This window comes from Pelodiscus sinensis, chromosome 20 (assembly GCF_052426305.1).
Source record: "Pelodiscus sinensis isolate ZL-2025 chromosome 20, ASM5242630v1, whole genome shotgun sequence".
Taxonomy (NCBI): Eukaryota; Metazoa; Chordata; order Testudines; family Trionychidae; genus Pelodiscus; species Pelodiscus sinensis.
This window is the reverse complement of record NC_143071.1, coordinates 6466365-6492831: the sequence shown is the minus strand read 5'-3', so window position 1 is coordinate 6492831 and position 26467 is coordinate 6466365. Positions and strand designations below refer to the sequence as shown.

Here is a 26467-nt window from a genome sequence, read left to right as displayed (position 1 = left end):
ACAGACAGCTCCCATTGGCCAGAAAGCAGCCAATAGGAGCTGTGAGATTGTGGAGGGAGTGGGGTCAGCGCGCAAAGTCTCTGCCCACCTTCTCCAGCCTCGCAGCATTCATAGACATGGGGCAGGCAGGGAGGCTGGCTGAAGCCCGCGCTGGGCTGTGGGCCGAATCCAGCAGCGTGGTGGGCTGGATCTGGCCTGCAGGCCATATTTTGCCTGCCCCGATTTAGAGACTGCAACTCTGTGCACCCTCACAAGCATGCACTGCCCCCCTGGGGTTGGGGGTGAAGAAGAAGCAGAAGGCGCCATTGCTAGCTGCAATTCCACTGCACACCCTTTAAGGATGGCGCATGGGCCACTGCTCTGTGAGGCCCGGACCCTCTCTCAGCTCCTCCTGTGCCAGTGCTTCTCCAGGGCCCCTCCCCTTTTTGGAGGTGGCTAATAAGCCCAAACACTCCGCAGGTATTGATCGCCCTCCTTCAGATGCTCTGTCTCATCTCTCACATGCTCTCGTTGTCTGGAGGTTTTCTTCTGTGGGCACTGAAAATAACTCCGCTGAAAAGCAAATGAAAGCCATGCAGTCTTAACCGAGCCATCAGCTCCCTCATCACCTCCCCAGCCATTTGCTTCTAGACCCTGGAGTTATACATGTCCGGGTGCAAGAGTGCTAAAGAGCATCGCAGACATTTTATAAATGGAGCACTGAGAGATGTCCCGGTTTGGGAGCCACTGAGCTCAATCATGGTCTAGAACTTGCCCTCGGTATGTAGCTGACTGTGGCATGGTATTCTCAAGTAATACTGAGAAAAATAAAAATATCCCTCCACTTTCATGCCTCTGAGCCATGAGCTGGGAGAAAGCTTTTTAATGCACACGCTGCCTTCTGAGTGCTTTCGGTGATTAGAGTTCGCAACTACTACTCTGCTGGCAAGAGATAACGTCTGACATAAGAAATGTGCCACTGAATATAAAAGGAGAAAAGGGAAGAATCACCAAGATGCGAAAAACTGGATTCTGATCTCACATCCATTGGAATCAAGTGGGAACGGTCCACAGCCACCCCCATGTAAAACAGGCATAAGCAGATCAGAACCAGGACCAATGGCGATAATTCAGAGTCATCCAGTCATGATAATAGATTTTTAAGGCCGGAAGGGATCACCATATCACAGTGGTAACCAACCTGCAGTCTGAGGGCCGCATGTGATCCAATGGGGTTCTATGTGTGGCCCACGACACATTGTGTTTACCGTTGCCCATGCGCAGGCTTGCCAGAGTCCACTGTTTTTTGTCCACATCGTTTTTTTCCTACTGGTATTACTAAAGTGAAACCCACATAGAGCAAGGGCCCCTAGCTCAGCGGGGAATCCTACCACAACATGCCAAACTCCCAGGGAGCAATTCCCTGACTTGGGCTACTTCCTCCCAGTGCCCTCTGGGTAGTCCTCTCCATCTCTCCCCTCAGGACTGGGTACCTCATCTACTGCCTCCTGCTGGCTGTTTTCTGTCGCCTGGTCTGCTGACGGTTCCTTCCCAAGAGCTCTAGTAACACCTCCTTCCCCGGCGACAGTCAGACCAGACTGAGCAGCTCCACAGGCTCTTATAGCTGGACTCCAGCTGGAGCATGCCCAGCCGGGCTGTGGGGGCGGGAGTCAGGTTAACCCCCTCTGCTCCAGTGTGGGGTTGATATACCCCATCACAGGGGGAAAGGGCGGGCCATGTTGGGAAGGGGTGGGGCTTGGCGGCCAGTAATGGACAGCCCCTCTCCCCTGGCCTGCGGGGAGTACTAGGCCAGATTGCACAATTGCCCTGGCTGCGGATGGCCCGCAGGTCAGGAGTTTGAGACCCCAGCTTTAGGATTGAATGGAAGATGATAGCCCTGCTATAGCATCCCAGGGGAGAGTAGGAAAGATCCCATTCTGTGTTAAATGGTTGGAATGTCTAGAATAATACAAAGCCCTGTGACATTTCTATAGCCCACCACTAGACTGGGTAGGATTTCTGCTTAAGGACATGCTAGGCTGGAAAGGGAAGAGGGAGGGGAATAAAAGGGAGGTGGGGGATAGAAAAAGACCAGGTTGAGAGGGAGGGAAAGCAAGTCAAGGGCCACATAGTGATAGGAGAGTGCTGATGGATATCGGACAAACAGCCACTAACCCAAGCATCCATCTGGCTTCGTTTCCAAGTGTGTTATATAAATGTTGCTGATGCTCCGTGTCATGAGATGGGGACATTCATTTTCAGGAGCATAGAATTCTGTCTTCCTTACTTGAAGACGATTTTTGTTTTCCTTTTTATCTTGCTTGTGGTGTCAGCCCAGACTTTGTAGTGGTGTAAACTCATTTTTCCTACCAGTGTGATGTTGCCAGCGAGAAGCACCCGGCAATACGCAGTAATTAAGGCCTTTGTAGGTCAGGCATATTTCAATTATGACTCGATTTAATGTCAAAAGCCTGCACACATGAGACAGAGTCTTATGTTCCATGACAGCCTGAAATAAAGGCCAACACATTCCTTTTGAGCCCCAAATACTAAACAGACATTTAGTTGTTTTGAGCCGAGTAGGTTTTAGATGCCTATAAATCACATTGTACAATGGGAGAAAAATCTCCTCCATATGTCGGAAAGCTGAAACAAGGCACTAACACTGAATGATAAAAAGTCACGCCTGCAATAAAAGATGATTAAAGTATTAGTGTAACATCATGCAGCGTACGGCTGCATGTCATCTTTGTTAAGCAAAGAAAGGACCAGTTTTGCACTGGTGAGGCCTCTGTGTTTCAGCTGTATTCCCTGCTGGGCTCCTAGGGTGTATCTAGAATACAGGGTTTTGTCAACAAAAGTGGACTTTTGTCGACAAAACTATACCTGCGTCTACACTACCGCTGAGTTCTGTCGTCAGTAGGTCGACAGAACGCGGCAGTTTTGTCGACGGCTGTAAACCTCATTCTACGAGGAATAATGCCTTTTGTTGACAGAGTTCTGTAGACCAAAGGCACTATTGCATCCACACTGTGCTTTTTCAAAAGACAGCGTCTAGATTCTCTGTCGAAAAAGAGGTTTTCTTTGTTGACAGAACTGGCTATAGTCTAGACACTTTTTGTCAAGAGGCTTTGTTGACAGTATCTGTCGACAAAGCCTCTGTCGACAAAAGCCTGTAGTCTAGACGTACCCTCTAAAGTTCTCAGGTTTCAACTTATGCAATGGCAAAGACCAAGCACAGTCAAGTTTTTCATCAGTGAGAAGAAAGTGAAATAACACTCAACTACAGTAGACAAAACAAGACTTTGCATAGACTAACTGGAAATATCTAGAGTTTAAAATTACTTGACTGAGAAAAAAAAAATCAAAGAAGTGTTGGCAATGAAATATTCCCTCCTTGTTCACTTTGTTGTGCTAACCGAGGCAGAACTGGATTTCCACTGACAAAAGAAGTAATATTTGTAGACTCTCTCTCTCACTGTGTGAGTGTGAGTGTGAGAAAGAAAGAGCACATGCATATGCGCGAGAGGCGGAACACAGAGACTTGGGGCTTCTTTTCCAAACTTTACTCACTTTATTCACAAGAACAATTATTTTTACGACTTGATACTGTTGAATGCACCTTTGGCCCCAGCTGCGATTGGACACCCCAGGGTATGACTACACTATGCAGTCTTTTCAGAAAAATGGCCATTTTTCCAAAAACACTTCACTTATGTCCATGCTGCAATTGCATTCTTTCGAAAAAAAAATTCAAAAGAATGAAGGGGTTTTTCTGACATTGTCGAACCTCTTTCTATGAGGAAGAAGCTGTTTTCTAAAAAAGCCCTTTCGGAAAAAGGCATGTGTGGACGGGGAAGAGGGAGTTCTTTCGAAAGAAGAGGAAAGAGGAAAAAGCACCAGTGCCCTGCTGGACACTCTATCCATAGTAATCTCAGCTTAAATGCGAGATAGCGTCCATTCAGTGTGGACACTCTCTTTCGGAAGAAGTTTTTTTGGAAGATTTCTTCCGGAGAAGCTTCTTCCGAAAGAAGCCTGCAGTCTAGACATAGCCTCAGTTGTTGTTAGGTGCCGTCTTTGCCTCAAAGAGTTTACTGTCCAAATAGACAACATGGATAAAGGGTGAGAGAAGAAAGATCACATCTATGGTAAAGTTGGGAATAGAATTCAAGTCTGTTGAGTCCTAGGCCGTGTCCAGACTCAGGGTTTTTTTCGGGAAAAGTAGCCTTTTCCCGAAAAAACTTCCCCTGCGTCCAGACTCAAGCTGCGTTCTTTCGAAATTATTTCGAAAGAACACGGCTTTTCTTTCGATGACAGTAAACCTCGTTTCACGAGGAAGAACGCCTTCTTTCGAAAGCTCCTCTTTCGAAAGAAGGCGTTCTTCAATGTAAAGAGGCCGTCTTCGAAAGAGAGCATCCAGACTCGCTGGGTGCTCTCTTTCGAAAAAGCGGATTGCTCTTTCGAAAGATCCGCCTGCAGTCTAGACGCGATCTTTCGAAAGAGGCTCTTTCGAAAGATGCTTTCGAAAGAGCCTCTTTCAAAAGAAGCCTGCAGTCTAGACATAGCCCTAGTACAGTGACCTAACTGCTAGGAGCAATGCACAAGGGCAGAATTTTTAATCAGAAGGAAAACTAATCTGCTTTTCTGTATTCTGAACTTTGGTCAGCTTAGCATCTGTCACAAATTCCATATACCTGTTTTGTTAGTATGTGGTGACACAGTATAAGCAGCTTATGCAACAGGAGACCTCCAACACATTGGGTGTCTCTGGATACTCCACAGCATGGGCTGGAAGAAGGGGCAAGAAGGAGCTTTCATAAATCCCCCAAGCTTTTCTGAGTGCACCTAACACACAGAGATGATTGTTAGACTCTCAAGTCTGTTAACTACTGCTGCTGGTACTAAGTCTCTAGGAAAAGTCATAAGGGACGTTCAATAGGAAGTAGGCACTTAACTTGCTTAGACAACTGGTAGGATTTTGAAAAGTGCCTATCTGCATCTTTGGATGCCGCAAGGCCTGCAAGTGTATCAACTCTTATTGCTTTGGGGGGTTGCTTTGGGGGCATCCCTAAGGGTAATACTTTCTGCTGCTCCAGCTGATACTGGCGTGCTATTCATTTAGGACATGGGCATGTCCCTCGTGATTAAAGGACCGACACCAGAGTTTTCAAACTCAGGTGCTGTAAATCCATGCATGCTCTAAAATACATGACCTAGTTTGCAAAGGTGTTGAAGTCAATAAGAGATCATAGAATCCTAGGGCTGGAAGAGGCCTCAGGAGGTCATCAAGTCCAGCCCCCTGCCCAAAGCAGGACCAATGCCAACCCGGGCGGCACCATCCAAAATCAGATCACTGATTGAAGGGACTGAATATGGATTTAGCGGTATAATTTGAAACACCTAATTCTGAAGTGCTAGCTTGGACTTCTAATGGCACTCCACCGTCCTCTCAGCTCCTCTGGCATAGGATCGCCCTCATCCCTCTGCTGGACCGACCATGTCCTTTCCCAGCTCTCTCTCGTTTTTGTTTCGCTTTCGTATTTACGGAGTACTGTTCAGTGAACCTTGCACTGGTGCAGTATGGGCTGCAGGAAGGCTGTGCCCTGAACAGCTTACATACCTCCGCACTGTACTGCATAGAGTGTAACAAAGTGAACACAGCACTACAGTGTGACTGCTTCAAGGGCTTTTTGAGGTCTTTATGACGGAGGAAAGGGATAGCATGGTGGGCTTGAATGGAGAAGCTAATGTGAACAGGGAGGATGAAGTGAAAAATGGTGCAAAATCAGGAGTAGGGGGAAAAAAGGGAGTGACCCAGATTCCAGAGCCTAGCCTGCTTGGGTAGTGCGTATTTGGAGATGAGGGTGGGGATATAAGGTAGTGATGGGTGACCTGTGGCCCAAAGGCCACACGCGACCCATCGAGGCACTATATGCAGCCCAAAGGCCACACACAACCCATTCAGGCACTATATGTGGCCTGCTAGGTATTTTGTTTAGTGTTGCCTATGTGCAAGGCTGCCAGATTACACGGGTTTCCGTGTGCATAGGTTTTTCCCTACCTTTATAACTAAAGTGACACACACCGAAAGCAAGGTTACATGAAGTAAGTGAGCGCTGATTGCACACATTGGCTGCAGCAGCCGGGTGCTCCCTCCGCACCCAATCACAGCGCTGCTGCGGTTCAGTTGGCACCCCCTGCAAATTCTAGGTATGCAAGCACACTTAGCAAAACTGCCCTATGCCAGGAGACCGTCCCGGTTGTGACAATCCTACAGCCCAGTGATGTGAAGGAAGGCCACGGACGTAACCCGTTCACTAGCCTCCCCGTCGCTGATATAAGGGAGGGTGGAGTTTTGCAGAGCAGGATGCGGTGAACGGATATGAATGCAGTAGAAAGCTGGAGCTAGTGAAGGAATTCAAGAATTGGGAAGACACAGTCACAGCATAGGAAGAGTAAATTGTTAGCTGCAACTTGAATGTAGAGGTGGGAAAAGCAAAGAGTCGGCAAACATTTTTAAACTAGCCAATTAGCCCGCCATAAGACGGGATTTTCAGGTCTCTCCTCCACGTTGGTCTTCTCTCTGAGCCTCCGGTCTCTCGCTCCGTGTATCTTCCTCTCTCTCTCCTTCTCCTACTGCCTCCCCCTTTCTCTCTTAGCTCTCCTCCACCTTCTGCCTCTCTCTCTTTCTCTTCTCCCCCTCCTGCCTCTCACTCTGTGGTTCTCTTCTCCTCCTGCTGCATTTCTCTCACTCGCTGTCCTCCGCCTCCTCTGTTCTCTCTGTCTCCCTCGCGTCCTCTGTGTCTGCTCCGCTTTCCTCTTTTTCAATCCGGTGCCCTTTCCTGATGTCAGAGATGCATGCTCATCCAGGCCCCGCCCCCTGGCTGTTCCCTCTGGGAGGCAACAGCGCCGCCCAGAGGAAACAGCCATCATTTCACCGTTACAAAGTCACAGACATTGGGCTACTATATTTATGATGACTAGAAAAGTTCCCAAAGAGTGAACTGAAGTGTGTTTTCTTTCTTTCTTTCTTTCTTTCTTTCTTTCTTTCTTTCTTTCTTTCTTTCTTTCTTTCTTTCTTTCTTTCTTTCTTTCTTTCTTTCTTTCTTTCTTTCTTTCTTTCTTTCTTTCTTTCTTTCTTTCTTTCAAGCAGCAATGGAAGAGGTGTCTCTTTATATCTTTCTCTTGAAACATTTTGCACACCTCTAACTTGTCCTAGTCCACATATAACACCAAGGAATACGTAACCCACCCATCGAAAACAAGGTTAACAAACACTGGCATTCCACCTTCGCCTGGGAACAAAAGGATCTGTAAAAAAGACAACAGAAGAAAGTGGCTTAGTCCTATAATAGCAGTTCAGAAGATATTTGCCAACCAACCCTGCCTGTAAACATTTGAAATATCACTTCCATTGTGAGTGGTATTTCTTGTTGTGCTTCAGTGACCTTAGCATTCTGTAGCCAGTGTTTGAAGAGCAGACAGGGAAGTAACCAGGCATGCTGTAGAGTGGCTGTCACCTGTTTCTCAAGATGCCAGAGGCTAGGTAAGTAGATCCTCTGGGTTAGAGTGTAGGAGCAAACTGGGGTAAATGTTTAACCTGAGTCTTTGGAGTTTGTGGGCTTTTGCCTTTCTTTATTAACCCAGCATGTAGTTAACAGTTGCACAACTACTGGCATGCAGATACCAAAGAGGCACTTGATGTAACTTGCTTATGGAAGAGCGAACAAAGGTAAGATGGTTTATGTTTTATATTGCTATCATACCTACACATTGGAGAGACGTTTCAAGTTGGGCTGAGGACTTTTCCAAACAGGGCAGCCCAGCTTGTAGAAAACAATATCAATATTGTGTTAGGTAGAAACAGGAGAGCATTCAAGATTTCAGAATGAAGGAAAATTGTATATTGCTCTGATGATATTTTCTATGTTTTGGGCACGTTGGCCCAGGTAGTTTTTTAAGCCATGCCACAGTATTATGAGAAAGCTCTCACTTGCAAAGCAAAAGCGACAGCAAAAAATGCTGCTCAGAGTTGTGAATTTTTGTTCTTGGGATTGCGTGATTAGAGCTGGGAATTTTCGGACAATATTTTTTTTCCTAAAAATGCGAATCTGTTGAAACCCAAACTGATTACAAAACACCCGAATAAAAAGAAAATTGGTCTGAAAAGTTTCAATCTTGTCAAAGCATCCCACTGGACAGTTTTGAACCAGAATGTTTTGATTTGTTTTTCAGTCTAAATGACTTTTTCTTTCAGAATGTTCGCAAATTGACACTAGAAAAGTTTGAAAAGAAAAGGTGTGAAATGGAAACAGAGGATTTCAAAATTACTGAAACTTCTTCTGGACTCTCATTCCTCCCTTCCACCAGCTTTTGATTAATGAACATTTTCAAGGTTTTAACTTTTAATCCCAATTCGGACTGGGAACAATTTCAAAATGACAAATCTTCTCATAGCATGGGAAAATCACTTCTACCCAGCCCTGTGTGTGGTAGCATCTCACTAAACATCTTTTGGCTGCTTCGTTTTCATACAAATTAACTTTTTATCATTTTAGGATTTAAAGGGAGTCGTAACAATGAACTCCGTAAAATTCAGAATCATGAAAGTGGCTGCTTCTCCCCTATGTTCTATGGAAAATCATTATCCACGCACACATACATATATGTGATGTGTATATACATACTCCCCCCACACACACGTATGCACAGATTTTTTCTGCTCCCATCTCCCTATACTCCAAACTGTACATCTCCCTGTATCTTCCTGTCTCACTATAGTTTTAATAGAGTGCCCCATTTAAAAAGATGGCCTTATTATTTCTGTTGTTTTAAGGTTGAAGGTTTTCATCAGCTCTTTAGAAGAGTTCAGTACAGCCTAATTATTCCACTCGCTGTCGATGACTGTGTCTTTCTTGCTTTTTATTCCCTTCTGTGTGGTTGTAGGTGTGGGGAGAGTGGTTCTTTGTGAGGGAAGCCAGGTGTTGTTGATTCACAATACACAAAGGATTCGAATGCTATTTTAGCCCAATGCACTAATGAGTTTGATCTTTAGCGCGGTACAAGCGTTCATTTTGTGTTGCCTGTGTATAGGGCAGTCCAGACCGAGTGCGAGGCGAAGAGAACTCACATGCTGTTTTCTGCCTTTTTGCTTGTTGAGGGGGTTGTAAACAGGGAAAGATTCAGAGGGATCTTTGCCAAAATCAAGTGCATCAAGAAAATTCAGGTAATAATCAAAATGCTGGAGCTTTGTTTAGTTTTTTTTTTCAATTTCTAATTAAATTAAACCTGAAATGGAGACTTTACCTATTCACGTGTCTCTAGATTCTATTGCCAATATTAGATAAGATCTGGTGCATTATTTATAATGATAATAATAATACAATAAAGTTGTTTGCAAACATTAATTAACCAATTCTTCCACTCAGAGTCACGTTGCGTAACTCTTTCTACCATGAATAGTACTGCTGGCTGAATGGGAATGGATTTTATGAATGGGGAAACTAAGGCACAAAGGCAGATTCAAATGTCGGGGTCAGAATCACACAGCCAGTCAGAGGCAAGCTGAGAACAGAACTCACCTCTAATTCTAACCATTAGAAAGTTTCCCATTCCTGATATACTGAACCTTGGAAGAGGGGTCAGGAAGGAATCTCCCATCCCCACATCTAACGATGCACGCGCAGGCACATGCTGCGTGATGAGGATGGTTTACCTTTTCTTTAAGCTACTGGACGCTGCTTGTGGGGGGGTTATGATCACGATTTATTCATCTGATGGCAGCACCCACAACTTTCTAAGCACAGTTGTCATGCATAGAAGAGATAGATTGCTAGTCTGACTCTAAGGCTAGCTCTAGACTACGGGGTGTTATCAGAAAAAGCGACGCAAATTGCACTCTGCAATTTGCGTTGCTTTTTCCAGTTGCTTTTGCGGAAGAGGCTTTTCTGCGTCTAGATGGGGCCAAATGGTGGAAAACCCACCTCTTTCAGCAGAGCCCTTATGCCTCATGAAATAAGGTATACAGGTTCTCCCCAAAAGAGCGTGTTTGCTCTTCCACAAAAAAAGCGGAAGAGCAACTGTGTTCCTTGGACATCCCGCAAAAACCTCATAGTCTAGACATAGCCTAAGTTCCTACATTCTCAGCATCCAGAACCAGGGATCAGAGATGGTCTTTTTGTTCTGTTTGTGCAGCACCTGGCGCAGTACAGTCCAACTCCATGATGGGGGCTTCTAAGGGCTACAGTAATGTAAATATATAAAGAATGACTCGTAATTTGTCACTGCTTTGAGAACAGCGTAAGCAAAGGTTCACAAGCTTCTTATAAAATGCAGGTTGAACCTCTCTAGTCCGGCAACATCCGTGGTCCAGCATGATTTGAGTTAGCTGGATGCCCGCTTATCACGGGTGTGGTCAAGTTTCCCACAATCTCATAATGTTTGTTTACAGACACCCAGTCCTGGCTCTCAGTGTTCTGTGCTGTTATCTATCTCTGATTTACCCCCAAATATCATCGAAAAGCCCAGTAAGCAGAGAGCAGCCCTATGCTGCTCAAAGTGGCTGGTTGCTTCATGTGCCTTTCTGCTCCACATGTTGGTGGCGGGGGGACAGAGGGAGGAGGAAGGCTTCACATGCTGCCCCCACCCCCAGCACAATCTTTCAGCTCCCCTTGGCAGAAAAAAAGTAGAACCCTTTGACCAAAATCTTGGCGTGCCCCCCATTAAAAATAATAACCCATCCCTGTGCTAGACAATATTGACCTCCTGGGATCTGGCAAATTCTCTGGTTTGGCACCAGTCAGATGCTGAGAGTGCTGGACTAGAGCGGTTCAGCCTATATAAACACACGACATTTCACTAAGCGCTATGATCCGTGAAGCTTCACCCTTTTTATAAATTACAGCGGAGGAACTATTTGCTCAGCTCTCACTCCTGTAAACATTGAAAATGTTACCATTTGTGCGGGAGGGGAGAAAAAAAATCATTCTGGTCTCTTTCCATTCACTGCCCCCCAGCTTAGGCACCCTGACCTGTTTTGCTGTGCTTACAAGATGGAAAGTATAATTGCTAAGAACTCTAGGATTTGGTTTGGACTGGACAGAAAATTGCCCCGATCAATCCAAGGAATGTAGCCTAAGGAGAGGAAAATGGGGTTTCAGGCCAGGCCCTGGTGTGATTCCTGTTTGTAGTTTAGTTAGTAAGACTTGTCATGAGCATGGGGAGAAGATAATGTGCAGTTGCTATGGTGAATAATAGATGCTGAACTCACAATGCCATATAGGGCAGGATTTTGAGACTCTGCCATTGAATAGCATCGAAACAAGCGGGCGTACTTCAGGGTAGTAAGTATTAGCTGTACACAATCAGCATCTGGGCCTAGACAAAGAAAGACGTCAGCATCTGGCCCATAAAAAGAGAAAAATCGATGTGGAGTGATATTCATTTTTAAAGATGCTCATGGATTGCTCATATATTTTGCCTCTTCTTAGGCTGCTCACGAAATAAGTGTAAACGTACTTGCAGAGGTACAAACAGCAGCCTGGCACCTGTTGTAAAGTAGCTGAATTCGGATGTTGCAATCCTCCCAGAGGTTACAAAATCAAAACAGGTTCTCTGGAAGAGCGAGAGGCTTGGCAAGTGAACAAGGAACCTTCCATCTGTTTGAATATGCCCTAAGGCTAAAGTGCAGTATTATTTGTCAGGTGCTTGCTATCTGAGACGAGTCTGTGGAGCTCAGTCTATTTCCTGGTGACACTGTGCAAGCAGGCAGTCCTACAAAGCACCTGGCCGTGTGTTGGATTTAAGCAGGGATGCCTAGTACAGGCAGTCCCCGGGTTATGTACAAGATAGGGACTGTAGGTTTGTTCTTAAGTTGAATTTGTATGTAAGTCGGAACTGGTACATATTGTAGGGGAAACTCTAGCCAAACATTTCTCCGGAGCTCAGTTTTATTCTCCCACACCTAACTTCCCTCAGTCCTTTATTCTCAAGCTGAGGTGTCTGCTGAGAAAAGCCGCTCCGTGTCTCCCTGGTCTGCTGGGGGGAAGCAGCTAGTGTGGGGTTGCCTCACCCCGTTTGTAAGTAGGGATCCGATGTAAGTCAGATCCATGTAACCCAGAGACTGCCTGTACTAAAATACAAACAATGGGACATAGTGTAACACTGGCAAATTCCTGTCAGCTGCAGGCAGAATTAAACCTGGGACCGCTGAAGTGGAGGAAGCATGTCGTGTGCGTCAGACCTTTCCTGGACAAGCCCCCACTTGTAACACTGGCAGACCCCAGCCATCTGCTGGCAGAATCGAACATGGGGCCTCTTGAGCTTAGTGCACGAGTCTCTATTGCAGAAGCTAAAAGCAGCTGCCTTGGGGCTAAGGCTGTAGAGCAGACTTGTCGTTTTCTCCATAAGGTGTCTCAGTGCTAGTAGATGGGACGTGCCTCCACCCTCACCCCCAGCAGGTGTGTGGTTTACCGTAGCACATGCTTCCATGCTTTGCTGGGTGGAAGGCAGAGCAGAATGCAAAGGAAGAGATGGTCTGTTCAGAATTTGAATTTCCTCACCTTTCCGTGTGTACTTTCTCTGGGGCAACGGAGAAACAATGGACGGGCCCCATAGGGAATTTTGCGCTGTTGCTGTCCGGACTGTCTAGGTCTGTGGGTAACAATTCACACTTGTGCTTGTAGGCCATGTGCACACGAGGGAAATAGGGAAAAGAGTTCCCACTAATGCTAGCCCCAGATTGGCTTGACCAGTAGGAGCCATAGTATAGATAATAAGAACATAAGACCGGCCACACTGGATCAGACCCAAGGTCCATCTAGCCCAGTGTCCTGTCTTCAAACTGGCCAATCTTGGATGCCCCAGAGGGAGTGAACAGAACAGGGAATCATGGAGTGATTCGTCCCCTGTTGCCCATTCCCAGATTCTGACAAATCGAGGCTAAGGACACCACCCCTGCCAATCTTGGCAAATAGCTCCCGTAACGTGTGGTCTTTTTCATACTGTGCAAGAGCCACTTACTCAGCAATAATCTAAAGTGCAAGGAGGGAGGATGGCATTCTCCGGCACCGTTAATTCATTCTGGTTTATTAGCATTCATTTGACCAATAGGGGGAATAATTAACCCACTCCTTCTTTACATGTGTCAAGGGTCTCACACTTCACGTGCACCACATCCTCTGATTTGGCTGGAGAGTCACATGCTGCAGTGGTAAAATATTAAAATAAAATAATACCTTCCCCTCCCATGTCTCGGTTTCTTTTACAGGAAATCGGTTGATGTTCAAATAAATGGCATTATATTCATTTTCATTTTTTAAAAGCTAGTCAATTCCGAAAGAGGATTTATCCAGTTTCTACAATGTGCTTAAGGACTTATAGCACATGATCAAATGCAGATTTATTAGAGGCATGAGGCCCTGGCATATGGCATCCTCTGGATAAAGCTGCTCAGGGCTGCTTTGCTCTGGTCAATGAGGATTTTTCATCGTAATCGTTATTCCTGGGTCCATATGTGGTCCTGCATTTTCCAGAGCTCGTTCTGTTTTATTACACAGAAGCAGCAGGGCTGACAGCCACCACAGGCCCCGGGATAAAGGAGGGTGGGGCATGATGCTGTACTTCAAAAGGAGCGGAACCTCAGGCAGAAGGGGTGGGGCCTCTGGAAGAAGGGGCGGGCCCTTAGCCTGTCAGCCCTTAGCGCCTCCCAGTCTGCCGTGCGCTCCCCTCCCAGCTCTCAAAGCTGTGCAGAGCGACACTCCAGTGGCAATTCAATGGGGCCTGAAACTCTAGCCACCATTGCTGCCACAGAAGCCCTGTCAGTGGCCAGGAACTCCATGCCCTTTTGACTCTCCAGGCCTCAGGGCAACTGCCCCTTTTGCCCCTTCTCAGTGGGCCTGCACAGAAGGAGCAGCTGAGGCAGTGGGGAAGAATGATCTTATAGTGAAGTCACTGGGCGGTGGCTTTGGAGAGGTGAGCCCAAAACCGAATGCGCTAGCCATTTTGCAAAACATCGTTTTCATTGTTCGTCTGACCATTTCCACTGAAAGCATTTTATTGTTACGGAAAAAGCATTACGGAGAAAACATACTAAAAACAGCCAAAGACTCTACACACCTGCTAAAAAGCTTACCGGGGTCAATGAATTCCAATCTTGGGGAGTGGTAGCTATCCATAAATCCCAACCGGGCTTTCCCTGTGTTACGAGTTCATAACAGTGTCAGATCAGAATCAGAACAACTAGGAATAGTTCAGACATTCCTTTATGCAGCTTGGGACATCGATCTTGCCCTTGTATGACAAGTGACCGGCAGACACGGGATCACTTAATTTGAAAAAGCTGGATTTTGTATCATTGGAGGTGGGGAATTTACATTCACCTCCCCCTAGACTTTCCCCAGGGAAACCATTTAACACTTATGTTCCCAGGTTCCAGTCTTGTCTGGCACATTGTTTAGCACAGTTCTTTGAACCCTCAGGTCTCACATCTGTCTCAGCTGCCCCCTTGAAAGGTTACATACAATCAGGACAATAATAAGACATAAATACCCATTCATATAATCAAGTATCAGAGGGGTAGCCGTGTTAGTCTGAATCTGCAAAAGCGGCGAGGCGTCCTGTGGCACCTTATAGACTAACTGAAGTGTAGGCGCATAAGCTTTCGTGGGCAAAGACCCACTTTGTTAGATGCCCACGAAAGCTTATGCGCCTACACTTCAGTTAGTCTATAAGGTGCCACAGGACTCCTCACCGCCATTCATATAATGCTACAGATCCCCCAAATACCTCAACTTAACTCAAGAATGCCTTCCAAGGATATGGCAGGAAATGGCCGTCTCTTTCACTCCCCCCCCAATGAATTGTGGGTAACTAGAATCCTTGGCTGGCATCATAACAAATCCCATTGACTTATTTCCTGGATGGGTTTATTCCCTGGATGGCATTTATGCCATGACCTTTTCAGATAAGTCACATTCTAGTAGCAAGCCAGCATGCACCCTTCAGAAATCAGTACAGTGTGGCTTGAACAACCATCGTGTATCATTTCTGTCCATGGAATCTGTGAGGTAGCGCTCCCACATGCTCCTTCTTACTCCTGGTACTACAAAACCTTTGGCTGAGAATTGGAGAACTGCTCCTCCCACTCCAAGGTGGTTTCTAGAGAATGTGTGTGTGTGGGATCTGGAGAAAGGGGTAAGCAGTGAGGTGGTAAAGTTTGCGGATGATACCAAACTGTTTAGGATAGTCAAGACAGAAGCAGACTGTGAGGGACTCCAAAAAGATCTCACCAAACTGAGTGATTGGGCAACAAAATGGCAAATGAAATTTAATGTGGATAAGTGTAAAGTAATGCACATCGGGAAAAATCACCCCAACTATACGTACAGTATGATGGGGGCTAATTTGGCTACGACAAATCAGGAAAGAGATCTTGGAGTTATCCTGGATAGTTCTCTGAAAACTTCCACACAGTGTTCAGCGGCAGTCAAAAAGGCAAATAGGATGCTAGGAATTATTAAGAAAGGGATAGAAAATAAGACCCAGAATATCTTAGGCTGATATCATCGACGGAGCCATGTAGATGAGGGTTGTAGGCAAAGGGAAATGAAGCGGTGATTTAAATAATCGCCGCTTATTTTAAATTAAAATGGCTGCCACGCTGAGTCGATCAGCTGTTTGTCAGCTCAGCGCGCTAGTCTGGACGCTCCCCTGCCGACATCAAAGCCCTTTGTCGACAGCCCCGTTATTCCTCGTGGGATGAGGTTTACCGGGGCTGCCGACAAAGGGCTTTGATGTCGGCAGGGGAGCGTCCAGACTAGCGCGCTGAGCCGACAAACAGCTGATCAGCTGTTTGTCGGCTCAGCGCGGCAGCCATGTAAATTTAAATGAAGTGGCGAATATTTAAATCGCCGCTTCATTTCCCTTTGCCCAATAAACAAATCTACATGGCTCCGTCGACGGAGCCATGTAGTGTAGACGTACCCTTACTGCCCCTGTATAAAACTATGGTATGCCCACATCTTGAATACTGTGTACAGATGTGGTCTCCTCACCTCAAAAAAGATATTTTGGCCTTGGAAAGGGTTCAACTAAAATGATTAGGGGTTTGAAACGGTCCCATATGAAGAGAGGTTAAAGCGACTGGGACTTTTCAGTTTAGAAAAGAGGAGACTGAGGGGTGGTGAGTGGTGTGGAAAGGGCAGATAAAGATAAGTTATTTATTAGTTCCCATAATAGAAGAACTAGAGGACACCAAATGAAATTAATGGGTAGCAGGTTTAGAACTAATAAATGAAAGTTCTTCTTCACACAGCGTGTAGTCAATCTGTGGAACTCCTTGCCAGAGGAGGCTGTGAAGGCTAGGACTATAACAGAGTTTAAAGAGAAGCTAGATAATTTCATCAAAGACTATTAGCCATTGGGTAGAAGTGGTTTCCCTGGCCTCTGTTTGTCAGAGGCTGGAGAAGGATGGCAGGAGACAAATCGCTGATCATTGTCTTCAGTCCACCCTCTCTGTGGCACCTGGTGCTGGTCACTGTCGGCAGACAGGCTACTGGGCTAGATGGACCTTTGTTCTGACCCAGTACATCCGTTCTTATGTTCTTATGTGTGTCCCTGCTGCCCTGCAGGGATTGGCAGCATCTATGATGGGTTGAGGTTCTCCAAGCCCTCTCGAAGTATCACTAGCAGCAATGTTTTGGACCAATGGGAGAAACTAGATAGTGCTGTCTCCCTGTGAAGCAACTCTCAACTACTTTTAACAGCAGAAAGTTTAGATAAAAATAATTATTCAAACTTCTTCCACAGCCAGATTCCTTTCTCTGGCCCACCTGGAAATCCAGGTGGTTTAACTTTAGCTTCTCTAGAATGGGGAAAGGAAACCACTGTCGATCCCCACACCTCTAGGGTGGCCTTATGTTCTCCCCTGATGGTAGGTCAAAGTGAGCAGACTATAGTCCTTTGAATTCCCAGATTTTTCATCTGTTGTGTCTCCCCTCAGGAGGGTACTGATAGCGCTGTCTCCAATAATACAAAAGCCACTCAGGTAATACAATGGACACCAAAGACATGTCAGCTTCATTCAGTAAGTTCTCTCAAGGACATGAGGGAAGAGGGACCAAAGGGAAGCCATGAACTGAGTCCCATTGATCCTGAACACTCTCCCCTCTGTTGGTAATTGATTCAGCACTCATTCTGCCGCAGGGGCTGGATCAGCTTTTGGTCTTCTTGGGAAGAGTTGGTCTCCGGAGATGTCAGACAGTGAAGTTGGTGAAACCATTTTATACCAGAGCAAGACTGGGAAAGCTTTGGGGGCAACGAAGAATAGGAAAGCAAAACACGGATTACAGAGAGGCAACTCAGTTACAGTCTTCTGTCTAGTCTTCTGAATTGTCCATATTTACCTTGCAATAATGATCCTTGCTGGGTACACAGGGCTGGCTCGATAACACCTCTTCAAGGAGAGAGTATTGATATTTTGAACATAAGTCGTGGAAGGCACCACATATTTTTATGAGACTTCATTTGATAACCCCAATCAGTTTCCATCACTAAACAAACAGCATTATATTCTTCATATACTCTGAAACATAAAGCAAATAACACACAAAAGCAGCAAACTGCTGATAAGATTAAATCACAAGCTTTTTGAAAGCTATTCTAATCTACAGAGCACAGAATTTCGGCCCAGTGATGCATGGTAGTGGCTTGTCAGAAGCACATGATCTTAAACTCCAAAATTATGCTCCCTTATCATTAAGGAGCTCAGTCTGTTTTCCATGGCTAGTTTTCATTTCACATGTTTAACTCATAGTGATGTGTGTATGTATGTGAATGCATGAGAGAGAGAGAGAGAGAAAGAGAGGCTTAGGTTACTTCTAAACTGCAGATTTTTATTGGAAAAAGATAAGCAAATTGCAAACTTCAATTTGTGTCTCTTTTTCCGCTTTTTTTTCGGAAGAGTCTTTTCCAAAATTTGGCCCATCTGCACGGGGCCAAATTTTTGAAAAAACGCCTCTTTCAGAACATTTCTTATTCCTCTCACAGAGAGGAATAAAGAGATGCCAAAAGAATGATCCTACTTTTTCAGAAACTGTTCCGAAAAAGCAGAGGCGGCAGAGCTTTTCTGGTATCCCTGAAAAACTCTGTAGTCTAGACATAGCCTTATATAACTGAAAAAATGTTTGTCCCATGTGATAAGCTCAGAGAACCACCTTTTTATAGTAAAGATTATATCCGTTTAAAAAAAATCTTATTGTGTTCTGCATAATACTACACTCTGTCAAACACAAAGACACAGAAGTTGCCAAATTAAAATAAAGGCCTGGATTTCTCTTCCTCCAAAAAACTTCTCCATTAGAATTGAAGATACATTAGAAAAAATACAGCACTGTAGCTATGTCTAGACTGCAGGCTTCTTTCGAAAGATGCTCTTTCGAAAGCATCTTTCGAAAGAGCATCTTTCGAAAGATCGCGTCTAGACAGCAGGCGGATCTTTCGATAGAGGAAATCCGCTTTTTCGAAAGAGAGCACCCAGCGAGTCTGGATGCTCTCTTTCGAAGACGGCCTCTTTACATTGAAGAACGCCTTCCTTCGAAAGAGGAACTTTCGAAGGAAGGCGTTCTTCCTCGTGAAATGAGGTTTACCGCCAGCGAAAGAAAAGCCGCGTTCTTTCGAAATAATTTCGAAAGAACGCGGCTTGAGTCTGGATGCAGGGGAAGTTCTTTCGAAAAAAGGGTACTTTTTTCGAAAGAACCCCTGAGTGTGGACACGGCCTGTGTTCCTTTTCATGCCTTTCAGAAAGGATGTTCCTTCTGGCCACATGTGCATATATTCTAAACAAGCAGATGGACCTGGCATTGCTAGGGTCTTTAAATGAAGTGATTTTTGTTTAAATAAATGAAAAATATACATGCTTTAGTTTAATGATTGTATTTTTCAAACATAAAGGAAAATGAAGGCTGGAGTGATATTTTGGGGGTGAAGAGGGGGCAGAAGGTGAATGGCTTAGGGCAGAGGGTTGGGAGGCATGGGGGGGACTCAGGGGTGAGGGGCTCATGGCAGGGGGAATGAGGTGGGGGGCTCAGGGAAGGGGGTGGAGTGTGGAAATCAAGGCAGGTGGGAAGTGCAAAGACTCAGGACACAGGGTTGGGAGGTGGTGGGGACTTACAGCAGCCACCAATGGTAGCAAGGGTCATACTGCTCCGGTGGTGGCTTCTCCCAGGGGGGCAGGCCAGCACTCCCTAAACTGAGGGGCCGGGGCTGTGCTCCCCAATGGTGGCTCCTCCCAGGATGCAGCTGTTCTTGGGGGAGGGGGCTTTCTTGGGGCAGCGCCCCCTGATCCTACAGCCTGTTGAATGAGTGGCTGTCTGCGGGCTGGCCCTGGTCTCCATCTGCTCCCTTGCCTTCAGTTGATTTGGGGGTAGTGGTGCTGGTTTGGGAGGAGTGGTTCTGTAGTCTTATGGGGGGGGATGCTCCAGGGGCTGGCCAGGCTCCAGGAGATGCCCCTGGACTCCAACATTGCCCCCCCTCACCTGCCATGGTCTGTAAGTTTTCTGGGGGGCACAGGCTCCTAGGGCTGCCCCCCCAACCAGTGTCCCCCTCAGGCTGTCTGGGGAGAAGAGCGGCTCCAAGGGCTGACCCCAGCCTGCAGAGCCCCTCCCCCATGACCTGTAGGTTGTCTGGGGGGGTGAGGTTCTGGGGGCTTCCCTGCCCCTCCAGCACCCTTCCCCCACAACCTGAAGATGCCAAGGGGAGCAGGATCCAAGTTTCAGGCAGGGGGGCTGCTTACTTGGTCTGGAGGGAGGCAAGATGGCAGAGCCCCAGTCTTACCGGTCACCCTGTTGGTGCTGCAGCTGCCCCCAGTGGCCACTTTTAGTATCACGTCCATACTCTCTGTGTCCCTCCCTTTCTTATTGCTCTGCTCCCTGCCCCCTCCCATTGCATAGTGTGGAAAATAGTCCCATTCGTGACACTTCCCATTTTTCAGGCACAACCAAACCCTGGCTTTGTTTTAAGTTAGGTGAAAAGGAAGCCGTGTGCCAAATTTGGTGGTCCTAGTTCGTATGATTTAGGAAGAATTCTTGAATACACAGATGCACAGATATACATACAGAAGGACTCACAGTCAGACAGAAATACTCAAATAGATAGATAGATAGATAGATAGATAGATAGATAGATAGATAGATAGATAGATAGATAGATAATGGTAACTTTGGAGAAAATGGGGTTTATAGCTAGGTCTTAATTTTCAACTGGGCCTTAGCTGGTTTCCATTTTTTCGGGATAAATTTTGCTCATGAAAACGATCAACTCACATTTTTTTGTGGAGACAGGCACCTTGATATGCAACTTCTAATATTTCTCACTCTGATGAAGCAAAAAAAAAGCAAGCTCAGCTAATCATTTGCTGTCACCAAAAATTGTACAGAGAGAAATGGAGACTGCCTTAATACTTAGCTAAAAAATTGACCCCCAACATTCAAAGGAGCTTCAGCTATTTCCAGTCATCTACATACCAAGAAGAAGGTACCAAACTCAATGTACACTGAGTTTTGCTCGAAATACAGAACTGGATCTTCAACTGACACTGTGTGTTCAACTTCATTCTCACTGTCTATGGTGAATCCCATTAGATAAAGGGGAAAAAACATAATGTTTTTATAACAAAGACATTTCTTAACTAATCCTAACAAGATGAAGAAAAAGGAAAAATATTGTGCTTTAATTTGCATAGAATCTTTCACCCATAACAAAAGATGTGGCTAGTTTGGCCTTGTTATCATTGTAATTTGGGGCATCTTCCTAATTTTTTCTGCAACGCACTGCATTTGCTGCTAAGGCTAAAGATGATTAATTGAAGACCAGCTTTGCAAAAGCCATCCCTCAGCATATTTGTTTTCAGGTACAAAATCATATGAAACTTATATTTGGGAAAAAGTTTTTTTCCCTTCAGACTTAGAAGAAAGAGTGATTCCTGATTAGTATGAAGGAACAGCACAAAACAATCAAGAGCCTAACAAAATGGACTTCGGTTGTATGTTTAAGATTAAGGCTAAAGCAAGTGTGTCGTAAAACTAACAATCAGCAGTGTTAAAACTAGGAAGGGAAGCTTGCAGAATTTCCTCATTATCAGTTTGTTGTTTCATCTTCGAGGTCACGCTGTTCCAGGCGGCAACGGACCTACATTTTCTGACAACTCAGTGCTATATTGGTCTTTGCTCATGCAGTGCTTTTGTGGTGCTGAATGGATAGCGCCTACTCAAAAATAACAGCTAGGTCCCTCTCTTTATCTTAATGAAGTCCAGGACCTAGGAGCAAATGAACTTTGTGTTTGGTAAACCACAAAGATTATTCAGCCTCTTAAACAGAATTAGAGGGATGAAAATAGAACACTGGTCTACTAGTAGCTCTCCTGATGTTCAGTTCGATCTTTCAGATGACATGTAAAACTGAGGTCCTGTGCCCAGGTGGGCAATACAGCTTCCAGGCATTTTTCTAAAAGCAAAGTGGTCAAAATGGTTGCAAGTTGTCGAGGGTCATGCCAGATGGGATGGGGCCTTTAATAGAAATGAGTGAAAGGGCTCACATCACCCTGGTGGCTCCTAGGCAATGCACTAGCAATGGGGCCGGGTGCTATGAGACCTTTCAAGTGCTTCTATTTAAAGGGCTTGCGGGGAAGGCATGAGCACTTTAAACAGAAACACTTGAAAGGGCTCGCACATCCCTGGCTCCCAAGCAATGCGTTAGAAGCTGTGCAGGCCAGATCAAAGAGCGAGGCGAGCTGGATCTGGCCCACTGACATCATCCCTGCTAGATGTCTGTCTAACCTGCTCTTCACTATCTCCCATGACGGGGATACCACAACCTCCCTGGGCAATTGATTCCAGGGTTTAACGACCCTGACAGGAAGTTTTTCCTAATGTCCAACCTAATCCTCCCTTGCTGCAATTTAAACCCATTGCTTCTTGTCCTATCCCTAGAGGGATTTTGGAAAACTACATTCTACTGACCTCAATTCCCATCACTCCATTTAGCAGAGTGTCATGTTAATTATTTATGTTATAGTTGTGCGTTAGGACATCAGTCCAGGATTGGCAACCCCCAATTGCTCACCATCTCACGAGCCTCCTACTCCTGCAGGGTGATCCCAGATATGGTTAAACTATCTGCCTCACTCCTAGTGGAAGGCAAAGTGAACACCATTTCTCTGCTAGATATTTGAAGCTATGTCTAGACTGCAAGCTTCTTTTGGAAGGAGCTTTTCCGGAAGAGATCTTCTGGAAAAGCTTATTTCAAAAGAGAGCATCCACATTGATTGGACGCTATTTCACATTTCAGTTGTCATTACTGTGGACCGAGTGGCCACCAGGGCACCTGTGCTTTTTCCTGGAGGCCTCTTCTTTCGAAAAAAAACCCACTCTCTTCTGCGTCCACACATGCCTGTTTCCAAAAAAGCTTTTTTGGAAAAAGGCATCTCCCTCATAGGGTGTGTCTAGACTACATGCCTCCTTCGACGGAGGCATGTAGATTAGCCAGATCGGAAGAGGGAAATGAAGCTGCGATTAAAATAATTGCGGCTTCATTTAAATTTAAATGGCTGCCCCGATCTGCCGATCAGCTGTTTGTCGGCAGATCGGGGGAATCTGGACGCGATGCCCCGACAAAGAAGCCTTTCTTCATCGACACAGGTAAGCCTGGTTTCACGAGGCTTACCTGTGTCGATCAAGAAAGGCTTCTTTGTCGGGGCATCGCGTCCAGACTGCCCCGATCTGCCGACAAACAGCTGATCGGCAGATCGGGGCAGCCATTTAAATTTAAATGAAGCCGCGATTATTTTAATCGCGGCTTCATTTCCCTCTTCCGATCTGGCTAATCTACATGCCTCCGTCGAAGGAGGCATGTAGTCTAGACACACCCATAGAATGAGGTTTTCTGCCATTGGGAAACCCTCTCCGTTCTTTTGACTTTCTTATCAAAAGAATGCAATAGCAGTGTGGACGTAAGTATGGTTTTCCAGGAAAAACTCTGTGGTGTAGACATACCCTGAGAGAGGTTGAAACAAAAGACAGAACTATGTAGTCTGTCTGTCTATCTGTCTGCTTGCGGAAGAACTCCTCCTAAATGGTAAGAGCAAGGATCCACCCAAATTTGGTAGGCAACTTCCTCTGATCATCACTGGGGATTGCTTCTCAGAAAACCACATGGAAAAGAGACTCACCAGGCTGGTGAAAGGAGCTGGTTGGGGATATGCCCCACCCCCTCCATCTGGGACTCTCTTAGCCTTGAGTCTCACTTCCCAGGAACCTGGTAGGGTTGGCACAAGAGACTGAAGCTCCCACTCCCTGATTTGTAAGGGGACATTCCCCTTGCTCCCTGATGAACACCAGTAAAGTGCAGAGTTTGCTGCATTCCTCACTCTGCAGGGGGCAGACAAACCTGGAGCTGCCTCGGCTCGGGGACATGCACCCCTCCCCCAGCTGTGCCCGCTGGAGCAGCAGCGCCCATGGAGAGGTGCTTCTCAGCTGGCCCCAAGCTGCTGTGATGAGAGAGAGATGGGGTTGTCCTCTCTTCCCGGGGCAGTCTGCACCCTGAACCCCCCTCCTCCCCAGCCCCACCCCAGAGCGATGATTGCAATGAAGCGACACAGAAATTAATTGAGTTAAGGACCTGAGCAACACCGGGTAAATCTATCAGTGGTTTATAGTTTAGACTATAAAGTTAGTAGCCAAGCTTTCAGATGAAAGGTGCTAAAGAATCGCACCGTCCTGTTATTAGGAATAGTCAGCCAGGCAAAATAATAGTTATAGGAGAAGGAGCTAGGTTTTCGCTAGTCCGGATGTGAGCGTACATGAAGGGAAGGCGTAGGTCAGCCTGAGGATAAGGGCTTCTAGGGTATGTCTACACCGCAGTGTTATTCCAAAATAACATAGTCTGTGTCTACACACAAGCCGTTATTTTGACATAATGTCGAAATAATGGTGAGCTGGAGGACTTCTTACTCCTGTAATCCTCATGGTACGAGGAGTAAGGGAAGGCAGAGGAAGAGTGCTCTACTTCGAAATAAGGGCTGTGTAGACGCTCCCAAATTCGAAATAAGCTATTTCGACTGAAGCTACGCAACTAGTGTCGCTCAAGTTGCGTCGTTTATTTTGAGTTTAGTCCTGCTGTGTAGACGCACCCCTACTGATTAGCTCACCCTTCCTCCCCTCCAGCACGGGAGGGGCCTGAATGCAGCCCACTGATTGGCTACGCTGGTATATCTAACTCAGGAAGTTTTACAAAGAGCTGTCTGAGCAATCATGGCAACCACCTGCTTGCGTCCCCGACAGAGCTTCTTGTGCTGCGAACCCTACACCCCAGCTCCTGGCTCTAATTCACCCCTGGCTCCACTATTCATTGTCAGACCATAACTTGGCTACCGGCCCAGACTTTCTGACCAGTGTTCCCTGTACACTAAGCACTTGGCAGTGACACAGGAGAGATTCAGATGCCACCCAGCTGATTAGCATCATGCCCAAAGACAGCTGGTGGTTCCTATTGGTGGTGCACATCTGCACTTTCCTTGGTGCATATAACAACATTTATTCTGTAAATGGATGGAAAAAATAGAGGGAGCATTGATCCTCTCATGGCTCCACCTTGCCTTCACTGCTTGTCTCCCGACTACAGTGTGGTAACTGATACAAGTAGACAGCGCCAAAATGCGAGTTAAGATACTTCGACTTCAGCTACGCAATTAACGTAGCAGAAGTTGCGTACGGTGACAGGGTTAGAACAGAAGTCTATAAAGAAGTACTGGAGGGGAGATCTACAAGCCTCAGACTGAGGAGATCCCTATCCCCAGAGTAACAGGGAGGAGCCGGTTTGAACCAGCAGAGGCAATCGGGGCAATGGAGCATCTGGGTCCAGGCCTGCAGAGTCAGGCCAGCTTAGCTCAATTAGGACACCTGGGGGTAATTAAGAAAACCAGTTTGGACTGGCTATAAAAGAAGCTTTGCCTACAGTTATAGGGTGTGTGCAGCTGGGAGGAAGGAGGAGAGCGCTGCCGGGAGTAGGAGGAAAGGAGATCACAGCTAGGAGGATGAACCGAACAGAAGGAAGGGGCTGAGGAAGGTGTGGGGAAGCAGCCCAGGAGTCTTGAAGCTGTCTTATAGCAGGTGACATAGACTCATAGAGCTGGAAGAGACCTCAGAAGGTCATCAAGTCCAGCCCCCTGCCCAAGGTAGGACCAATCTCAACAAAATCAACCCCGCCAGGGCTTTGTCAAGCCGAGACTTAAACACCTCTAGGGATGGAGACTCCACCATCTCCCTAGGGTAACCCATTCCAGTACTTTCCCACTTTCCTAGGGAAATAGTTTTCCCTAATATCCAATCTAGACCTCTCCCCACTGTAACTTGAGACCATTGCTCTTTGTTCTGCCATCTGTCACTACTGAGAACAGCCTCTCTCCATCCTCTTTGGAGCCTCCCTTCAGGACATTGAAGGCTGCTATCCAATCCCCCCTCACTCTTCTCTTCTGCAGATTAAACAAACCCAAATCCCTCAGCTGCTCCTCACAGGTCATGTGCTCCAACTCCCTCATCATTTTGGTTGCCCTCTGCTGGACCCTCTCCAATGCGTCCACATCCTTTTTATAGTGTGGGGCCAAGAACTGGACACGATACTCCAGATGTGGCCTCACCAGTGCCGAATAAAGGGGAATAATCACTTCTCTCCATCTGCTGGCAATGCTCTTCCTAATGCACCCTAATATGCCATTAGCCTTCTTGGGTACAAGGGCACACTGTTGACTCATCCAGCTTCTCATCCACTGGAATCCCCAGGTCCTTTTCTGCAGAACTGCTACGTAGCCAGTTGGTCCGGAGCCTGCAAAGTGTCGGGGATTCCCTCGAGCAGCTACTGTCACGCGGCTCTGTGCTGGAACCCAGAGTAGAGAGTGGGTCCGGGTTCCCCCCAACACCCACCTTCTCATTTCCACTCGGGGGGAAGGGCTGTGGAGTTTTTTCTCTGTTTTACCGTACACTAGCCAATAATGAAAAGAGCTTGACAAACAGCAAATTAAAGCCCCAGGCATGGTGCCTAAAACTGCGGGCTGCTGTGAGCCTCTGAGGCAAGCAAATCTGCCAGGAAACACAGGCCCCACCGAGATGTCATAGGAGCTTTGTCACAGTATTTTAATTCGAACTTCTCCCCTAGTGTAGATCGGGGTGAGTGCCATCTGAGAGAGAACTGGAGAACTGAAAACTAAATATGCAGGGAGGGCAGTGAAAGGATGGTAGGGGTATTATGGGTTCAATAAGTAAATAAACTGCAAAGAAAAGTGCGCTTCCTAAGTGTTTTTGTCCTGGTCTGCTCCATGCTCTGCAAAGAGTGGATCTTAGGTAGATGGAGGAAAAGAAGACACCGGGAGCAAAAAAATATATATATTTTGATGAGAATGGCAGGTGTACAGATTAGAGACAGAGTGCACATGGAAAAAATT

General features: G+C 46.2%; 1 protein-coding gene across 1 annotated transcript in view; it reads left to right on the top strand.

Annotated features, from left to right (window-relative positions):
* The first annotated feature begins 7554 nt into the window (after positions 1-7554).
* Positions 7555-26467, top strand: part of KCNJ16 (potassium inwardly rectifying channel subfamily J member 16) — a 47950-nt gene continuing 29037 nt past the window's right edge. The window contains exon 1 of the mRNA XM_014576576.4: positions 7555-7711. The gene's annotated coding sequence lies outside the window, so the exon portion shown is untranslated. The remainder of the gene's footprint in view (positions 7712-26467) is intronic.